Genomic DNA, 9,557 nt, shown 5'->3' with positions numbered 1-9,557 from the left:
GGTGGCGCTAATCTCACAAAGCCAGACCTGTCTCCACAGCTCTTTGTCAGTGCTGAATAACGGTCTTATTCATTATTATTCTGCCACAGGGGAGAAAGCACTCTGGTTGTTTGTATTTCTTTTAGCCAATCACAATCACCTTGTGGCCCGGGTTAAGCCCAGGATTTAGGAACAGTGCCCCAGCACAATGAAGTCAGGAAAACTAGTTTTGATCGAAGATTGGCACAAATGAAAGCAACACTGTCAACAAAATGGCTAAATCACTGAGCAGAGCTGCCTTGTTGTGAAGGATGCTGCTCAGGGTTGTTGTTGTTTTTTTTCTGTAAAGGGAAAGGGATTTTAAAAACAGACACAGATACTGGACACAGACAGGAAAGACATGTAACATGAGCAGCAGAAATGGCAGGCCGATTTCCAAAGTCTACATCCTGTAATTTATGTATCATAAAGCCAAAAGACATAAAACAGAAGAACAAATCCACGGTGCTAAAAGGAGGCAGCAGCTACTTCTTGCTCGTTTGCTCATAGTTATTATTGATATTCTTATAAAAGTGATAAATAAAGACTAAAATGAGTGTTTTATAAATGTTGTAGTTGTCATTTTGGATCACAAAATTGTATCAAAAATAAAAATTTAGCTCCTCCAAAAACCACAGTGTAATCTGTAGACTGTTTAAAGTGAAATAAAATCTTCAATTTCAAGATAATGCAACTGTACGAGTGAATCTGTCTCTGCACACTTTCCGCTTCATGCTGTTGCTGTGCTTTACTCGAGCTTTATGTTTAGAATTCACAGTCGTGTTGGGACAGTGAGTTTCTCAGTACATGCTGGGCTCCTCTGAGAGCAGCACATACATTAAATCAGAGGTGTCCAATCCTGGTCCTCGAGGGCCACAATCCTGCATGTTTTAGATGTTTCCCCCTTCCGACACACATGATTCAAATAATCAGGTTACTGCAGAGCTTGATGATGAGTTGATCATTTGAATCAGGTGTGTCGGAAGAGGGAAACATCTAAAACATGCAGGATTGTGGCACCTCGAGGACCAGGATTGGACACCCCTGCATTAAATGATGTTGCTTTAATTGCAACATCTCAGCAATGTTAACTGCATGAGCCATTTCTGCCAAAAAAGAGCAGGTCTCTCTTTTTCAACACAAGATCACCTTTTGACTCCTCTTTAAAATTGTTGATCAGAAATGTGGCACTGTTGTGGCACAGGATGGTGTGAAAGATATTGTCTTTTGAAAACGTAATCAGTTGAGACTAACACCAACACCAACAACAACACAGATCCGAATATCCTTGTGTAGTTGATGCTCGTCAGCTGTTTAAAGACATCCCGGTGAGCTTTAGGAAACTGTGACATGCATTGTTTCGTATATCTTTAAACTTTTAGACACCAAAGGTTTAATCAGCTGGAGCTACGTCTGAGCCGTGTTAATAAATTCTGAACATTTGCAGAGAAGAGAAGAAAACCGCAGAGGGAAAAGTAAGATGGCAAACATTATGACAAGCAAAGAAAAATACAAAATAGATGTTCAAACCTGGTGTGGTTTGGATGATAATCTACAAGTGGAGGAGGACTGTCTACCTCAGCAGTACTGTATATTTTTCTCCTTTGGCTTCATGTCTCTTTGTGTTCATGCCTACAAAAAAAAAAAAAAGAGTCTGGTCCTGAGTCTCACTCACCTCATGGATCATGGAAATCATGGAACTTTAATGTAAATATGTCTGTTCCTGAACTGATGTCCAGACTTTGATGCTGATTCTACAGTCTAACATCCTCGGCCACTAAGTAGCTTCCAGGCGATGGAATTACGAGATGTGCTGTCAAAACAAAGGCCGTGTAAAAATTGTGGAAGTCTTGCTTGCGATGTACTAAAACATACAAATCTTGGGATCGTGCTGGAAACGTAAAAGATGGCATGAAAAGATATACTGGAAAGCTTTGTTTGGAAGTAGAGGTTGAGTCCGGTGCTTCTTGTGCAATCAGAATTTTTGAGACTGAAAACACATTAACGGGGCGAACTTTACGGAGGTCTGCTGTATCCTTTCAGACACTTGCTAGCTCGCTTAGATTTGAATCAACACCTCTATCATCTCTTGGTTTCTGGTGCAGCGGGCCTGTAAAATGCATTGTGGTTTGGATTCTGGAGCGCTGCACTATGTCAAAACCAGGTGGTACACGTCTTATTGCAGCAGGGCCTGTTGCAAGGATTCCAGTGCAGGCCGTTGCTCAAAATCACTTGCCAGGCAACGGAACTATTCAAAGCAAAAAGCCATTATTTACCAAAGGAGGAAAGTGACATATATTATCTCTTTAAAACGCCCTGACCGGTAAGCAGATATGAGGGCACATCACAAGCTGTGCCAGTGTTTTAATACGGGAATCTTGACGAATGCTTCTTTAATGTGGCTCCTGCAGACCAAAACCAACAGAAGGAATTTCGACGTGCATCTTTCTCCCTCTGTACGTCTGGCAGCAGGAGCAGCAGGGTAGCCTAGTCTGCAAGTGGAAACTTCACCTCATGCAAAGATAAGAAACGGGGAGGGAGAGGAGAAGGGGAGGGGGGTCTGCAGCTGGAAGACATTATGAGTACCAGTCATCCTCGCTGGAAAAGAAATAGACAAGGAAGAAAAAGAAGAAACAAGAAAATAAGAGGCAACCTTCAGATATCCTCAGATGTTATTTATTAAAAGCGGAGAACCCCCTCCTCCTCCTGCTCATTATCGGATGTATACTTGCCTGGAGACTGAACTGTGCTAGATTCAGTCCTTTTTTATAATGTGCTCTGACTCAAAGATTTGACAAATGCTTCCCTTCACTATCACTGTTTCATCACATTAATTACAGCATGTTGCAGCAGAAGGTGATCAGACTGGAGGATCTGGAAAACAACTGTTGACCTCATGTGGTATAAACAAAAGCTTCAGAGCTGTTATATGGGCCTTGTGATGAGACGCTCGAAATTCTTTGATATTTTTGGCCTGTATTTGCCTCATTGTCTTTCCCCAGCTACAATGGTAAGTACTACTCTTCATAATCCTGTTAACTTTGCTGAAGACTTCATTCTATTGTTTGAACATGGGATGTTTCTGGACTATGCTCGCTGACATATACACACATGGTAGCTGTTTCTCAGCTAAGATTCATTTTGTTTACAGAACAAAACATCAACACTAGGAATGTTAATGGCTATCGGTTAATTGATTTATTGCAATTAATGTAATTTCAATTGGTTAAATTATGCATGCTAGAAAATGCATTATAGGTTAGCTGCAGTACTCGGTTGTGCCAACAGGTGGAGCCTCTTACTGCGCTCGGTTGTGTTTGATACTGTCGCTAACCGAGGAGTATGTTGGCAAGCAAAGAGCATTGTGTGGCTTTTGCTAACAAATGGGCACCATGACAAAGACTTCTGTGGTGGTTGGTGGCTTCTGACCACAGCTGACTTTCTCAAGACAAGCCAGAGTCTACGATGACTGTGTTTTAATAATGTGTAGCAGATGTAATCGAGCTGAGAAGTACATGTGTCAATGGTTAAAATGATATTTTATCAGCATTTGGGATAATGTCTGCAGTACTTTATTCATGTTAACAAATAATTGATTATTGATGGACAATACTGCCAAATGTCAGTTAAGAGAATTGTTTCAAATTTGCCTCCCTAATTGGAACTAAATGTGAACCCTGTTCTCAAGCTTTTTGCATCTTGATGTGCTCATATTTAAGAACAACATGTAATTCAGTCGCGTTGTGCTTGCATCTATTCAGAGTCGTGCAAATCAGTCTGTTCAGTTGTGACACATTCTTTGAAAAATTGAAAGTTCCCAGCAACTTCAAAGGCATTGCAACACACTATCAACAGCAGGAGTTGTGTTGTGCATGGTTTTGTGACCACATTTGTGATTTTTTACTGGACCTCTGGGTCTGCGGCTACCATTAGGAGAATAAACAACAGTTTTTACAGAGAAAGCGTCCACTGTTGTCCACTAGGAATGTATCTCCAGAGTCAGATCATCAAGGCAGAGCTCTCCTGTGATGTCCTGAGGCATCACACGGAGAACATTCGGCACCGTTGACCTGAACCGTGGCGCAATGGCGTGTAGGTACTCCAACTGATTGTGTGATTACACACAAGTGTTTTGGCCACAACAATGCAACTGTCGCTCTCCACCCTATTTATCAAATTCGGCCCCCTGTGACTTCGTTCTCTTCTCCAAAATGAAATTCAAGCTAAAGGGTCATTGTTTTGACACAGTTTAGGAGATTCAGCACAGATGGTGTTTGACATGTTTACAAAACAGGACTTCCACTGAGTAATACAAGCAACGCAGAAGCACTGAGAGCGCCGAGTCGCTGCACAAGAAAATACTTAGACGGCCAAGTTTGATTCAGGTGCGGTTTTAGATTTTTTTAGGCACAGTTTCTGAACTTTTTGATCATATCTTGAAAAGTCGTGAGAGAAACATAGCAAAATATGAGGCTGTGATTAAAAACTGATGCTCTTATATCTCACTGATACGACTAGAAGCAATTCTGTTCTGGGAGCAGGGTGCTACCCAGCAAACCAGCCCCCATTTCCATCAGGATGCAATTACTTACTTCAGCCCACTGGAGTTGTGAGAGCCATTTAGATGTAATATATAAGATGTGATGGGATATTTGCATAATTAATGGTATTTAAAATGTTTATTTTTTTTGTTTTTTCCTCCCCCAATTCTTAAATAAGACATGCCCAAAAATGTCATCATCACAGTTTGTGCCTCAGGTCTCACCATTCTGTGGTTCCCAACATGAACCATCGTTTACACTTTCAGGCCTCGGAACAGTTCAAATGTAGATTCATGAAGTGCAATGAAAATTTAAACAGTGGTCGGCATTCGCAGGCAGGACAGGTTGGTGGTGGTGCAAGTCTGCGGACTTTCAGCCAGGCAAGTCCAGCCCTCAACCGTTATTATAGTATTGTTTTATGACTTAAGTATTGTTTTGACTTTTGTTTTTCACTTTGTTTATTTGCATTTTTAGTGTTTGGTTAGGTTCAGACACCAAAAGTATTTGATTAGGTTTGGAAAAGGATCATGGATTGGCTTGGAACCACATGTTACTTCTCCATTTTGACCATTTCCACGGCGGTAACTGTAACAGAGCTTTTACACGACTTGCACTTACAGGAGGTTGCCAATATTATCACGGTTACTTTACATCTATCAGCGGTCAGAATAGATGATGATGTGCCCTCTGAGCCTACTAGAAAGTGTAGGAGGAATGGGAATGATGTGCCATTTTAACAGTTATTTAGAGGCTGAATCAGGCAGAGATTTTTCTTACATGCATTCCTTGTCATAACAACCATCGTTGGAAACATGTCTTCCTGGGCAAAATTAGAACTGAGTAAATTCAGCTATGTTCCTTCCTTTGACTCACTTAATTATCCCACTGACATCCAATAACAATACAGCAGAACTGAGATAGCACGAATACTTACAAAGCCAAGTAATAATGCAACTCAAATACATGGAGTATGAATGAGAAACTTTATCCATTCACTCAACTCTTAGGCAAGACATTCAGGTCCCTCATTGCTCTAGCAAAGCTGCATTTCGGCCAACAATAGAAAACTGTGGTTGTGGGAAGGTTTCCATGCTTGAAAGCGTGTAATTATGTATATGTGAAGCATGGATTTTGTTGAAAAAGAGCAAAAGTCTCCTTTTTAGACATGAAAAATTTAAAACGCACAGAAGTGACCACATGATTTTACAGGATAAATTTATCTGCCACCAGTGTAGTAAGTAAACAAAGCTGAAAAAAAACTTACTCAAAGAACAGGCAGTAGCTAAAAATTGACGAGACATCAGATGGAAAAAGAGTAGAAACATATGAGTATTTTAGTTTACAGACAAATAAAGTTATGCTATAGATTTAATGGCCCTCGTGTGAGGCCAAAGGAACTCAAAAACAAGACCATTTACAGACGGTGTGTCCATTCAGAAACGGCAGAACTTATCTATCCGAATGTCTTCATTTATACCCAGAAAGATTTCATATCCCACTGTGAAAGTGCAACCAAAGATTACCAGCCCCGATAATAATTCATCTGCGTTTGCCTGGAACTGAACTTGTCAGCACGTCTTCCCCCTCAACAATCCTTTGGAAAGTTCAACATTTCCACACTTCTGTCTGCATGTGAAGCTCGGGTTATACGGGTTATACAGATGTACCCACAAGGCACCGGGAGAGGAAGTGTAACAGCCACGCAGCGATGATGAAGAAGCCTGTGTGGGTGCGACGACGCTCTGCTGTGGCAGCTCGTGTACGGTAACATTTTATAACGTTGAAGGCTTGTTCGCGGTGGAGACGCCAGCTTCATTTCCTCCCAAGCGAGCAGGCACAAACTTGAAACCCTGTTCATTAGATGTGGGAAAGAAGCTCGTGTGAAAAGCCCACGTGGTTTGAATGCAGCGTGAGATTAAAGACAGGCTGAAAAATTGACCAGACGTGTTGACTGCTTATGAATCTGAAAGTCGAAAACAATCTCAAGTGTTTCATTCTGAAGGGTTTTCACTGCAAACAAATTGTACAAAGTGCATGTTCATACAGTTCTGAGGTCCTTGTAGTAGAAACCTACTACATTTTACGGGCTACTGATGCTGTGCAGATCTGGAATTTTAACTATGAGCATCTTCAATACAATGGATTTGAAATGACCACACAATATATAAAGCACCACAAGAGCTACTGTTTGAAGTTGAGAAAGGCATTTTTTGTGTGTCATTGGAAAAAATTTCCATACCAACCTTTCAGTGTATTGGAATTTAAGTGGTCTGAGAAGACTTCTGTACACCCACTGGGCTCTGGTTGCAGGATTTATGGAAACCTTTACAGGACTGGGTAAGAAGCACAACCCGGCAGGGATTGTTGCTGTTCATACTGTCTGAGTTCAGCTGAACTGCAGGCTGTCTTTACCCAGAGCAGACGAGAGACAAGCATGGAATCAAATTAGAGTGTCAGAGGACAATTTAGCATCCATCCATTATCTATACACCGCTTAATCGGGGCGGCTGTGGCTCAGGTGGTAGAGCGAGTCGGTCGGTGATCGGAAGGTCGGCGATTCCGCCCTGTAACCTGTTGTGTCCTTAGGCAAGACACTTCACCCACCTTGCCTGGTGTGAATGCATATGATTGTTGAGGTGGTGGTCGGAGGGGTCGTAAGCCACGCCTCTGTCAGTCTGCCTCAGGGCAGCTGTGGCTACAATCGTAGCTACCACCACCAGAATGAATGTGTGTGAATGAATAATTGACAGTGTAAAGCGTCTTTGAGTGTCTAGTAAATCTGATCAATTATTATTATTATTATTAATAATCCTCACTAGGGTCACGGGGGGCTGGAGTCTATTCCAGCTGACTCAGGGTGAAGGCAGGGGACACCCTGGACACTCTATCACAGGGCTACACTTAGAGACAGACAACCAAGCACACTCACATTCACACCTACAGACAATTTAGAATCACCAATTAACCTCAACATGTTTTTGGACTGTGTGGGAGGAAGCCGGAGAACCCGGAGAGAACCCACGCTGCACGGAGAGAACATGCAAACTCCACGCAGAAAGATCCCAGTGCCCCCACCGGGATGCGAACCAGCGACCTTCTTGCTGCGAAGCAACAGTGCTAACCAACTGCGCCACCCTGCAGCCCACAATTAAACATATTTGATCAATAAAATAAATGGTACACAGAATAGCAAGTTGTCAATAAGTTCATAGAAGACACATTCAGCATGGTGCAATATCTTTCTAGAGTTGACATGTGGAGCCTTCGTTTTTCCAACACCATTGGGCACTTAACAACTGTTGGACACGTTGACTCCACTTTTGTAAAGTCAATACTAAAGAAATTCAACTTTTTTTTCTGTTTTATGATTTATGGCATTATAAATGTATCATACCGCACATAACATTGTTGAGTTCTTTCTACTTCTAGCCAAAGTAGTGCTGTTTCCACAGAGGTCCAGGACTTTATAATGCAGTGAAAAATGAGCCCACAGTAAGTAAAAATGTGACAAGAGCAGAAAGCTTTCAGAGGTTCAGAAGGTTAATAACAGATGCAGCCTCTCAGGTCAAAAGGGTTGAAACTCTGCTTCAGTAATAATCACAATTTAGAACTTTGCATTCACTTTAATTGTAATTGACAGTTTTTACATTGAGATTTTTGCTTGATGAGAGTGCTGATGCTGAACCAGACACACAATATGCTGGACTGGCTTAAGAAGCTCCACGGATGCTGAGGGAAACTTCAGAGTTGGTGATAATTCTCTGCAGGTTTATACTTAATACAAATTTTAGAATGTGCCAGTGCAACATAAATGGTGTCGTTGCTGATGCTTAGAGAAGTGTAGATAGGCCTTTTAGTGCATCTCATTTCGGAATGAAACCTGCTTATTGTTTTTCCTGCAGGACTTACTGAATGATATGTGTGTCCATAATTAGATGATCGCATAGAGAATAGCCCATTTTGTCATCACCCACTTAACTGAACCAATCAGGCTGGATTTAGCGCCATTAGATCATCCTTTGGATGTGCGCCATCCTTCCAGTGTGGTGTCATAAATACTGAGCCGATGGTGGGAATGATGAATTGCGGTGCAAAGGGCAGCTCCACCTCTCCGCAATACTTATGGCAGCAAACATTGAGGACACATGTAGATAAATTCAACAACTTGCACATCATAACAGTTCCATGAAAGCTGCGGCTTGTACAGTTCCAATTCCAGCGCCGAGTTCGGCACGAGTACTGCCAATGTTTTATCGTCATACTTTGAGGGGACCAAGGAAGGGTCAACATTTCAAGAAGCCGTACGAAAAGTCTGGGGGATAAGACACATTTGGGAGTCTGCTTTATGACAGTAATGTAAGCATAGTGTGAGTCAGGTTTTATGATTTCTAACGTCATGTGTTTCTGTTATGACTATGAAGGCTTGTGCCACGCTGCAGACAGTAGACCACATTCTGTCTAAACTTATAGGAAATTAACAGATATTACACTGTACAGTATACAGTGGTGTTGACAAGGTAGTGCCATTAATGTAGATAGATGATTCTGTCAAACCTGATGTTCTAATGTGTACCAATGTGTTTTTGAGTAAGACTTTATTTTCATTTGAATGAACCAAGTGCATTTACTCGAGTACATGTTGATATGAGGTACTTGTAGTATTTGTATTTGAAAGCTATGTTGTTTCTACTTCACTACATTTTATGAGCAGCTAATTTTGCTGTGCAGATCAAGATTTTTTTTTAAAAAAAAGCATCTTCAAAATATCCATCCATCCATTATCTATACAGATAGACTGTATAAAAGATGGACGTAGCAACCGACCCTGAAAAATGAAGCCAACCTGGAAGTGTCAAAAACCTGCAATATCACTACGTCCACTAGCTGCTGGCTCCACAAAGCCCTGGCTCCCATAGACTTGAATTGGAAAAGAAGTGATCACAGATCGCAAAATACTGCATTCCAACAGCTCAGTATTTTTTTCTTATTAGTTTTCAT

Source organism: Stegastes partitus, unplaced genomic scaffold (assembly GCF_000690725.1).
Source record: "Stegastes partitus isolate 25-593 unplaced genomic scaffold, Stegastes_partitus-1.0.2 Scaffold16, whole genome shotgun sequence".
Taxonomy (NCBI): Eukaryota; Metazoa; Chordata; class Actinopteri; family Pomacentridae; genus Stegastes; species Stegastes partitus.
This window is presented reverse-complemented; position numbering follows the sequence as displayed.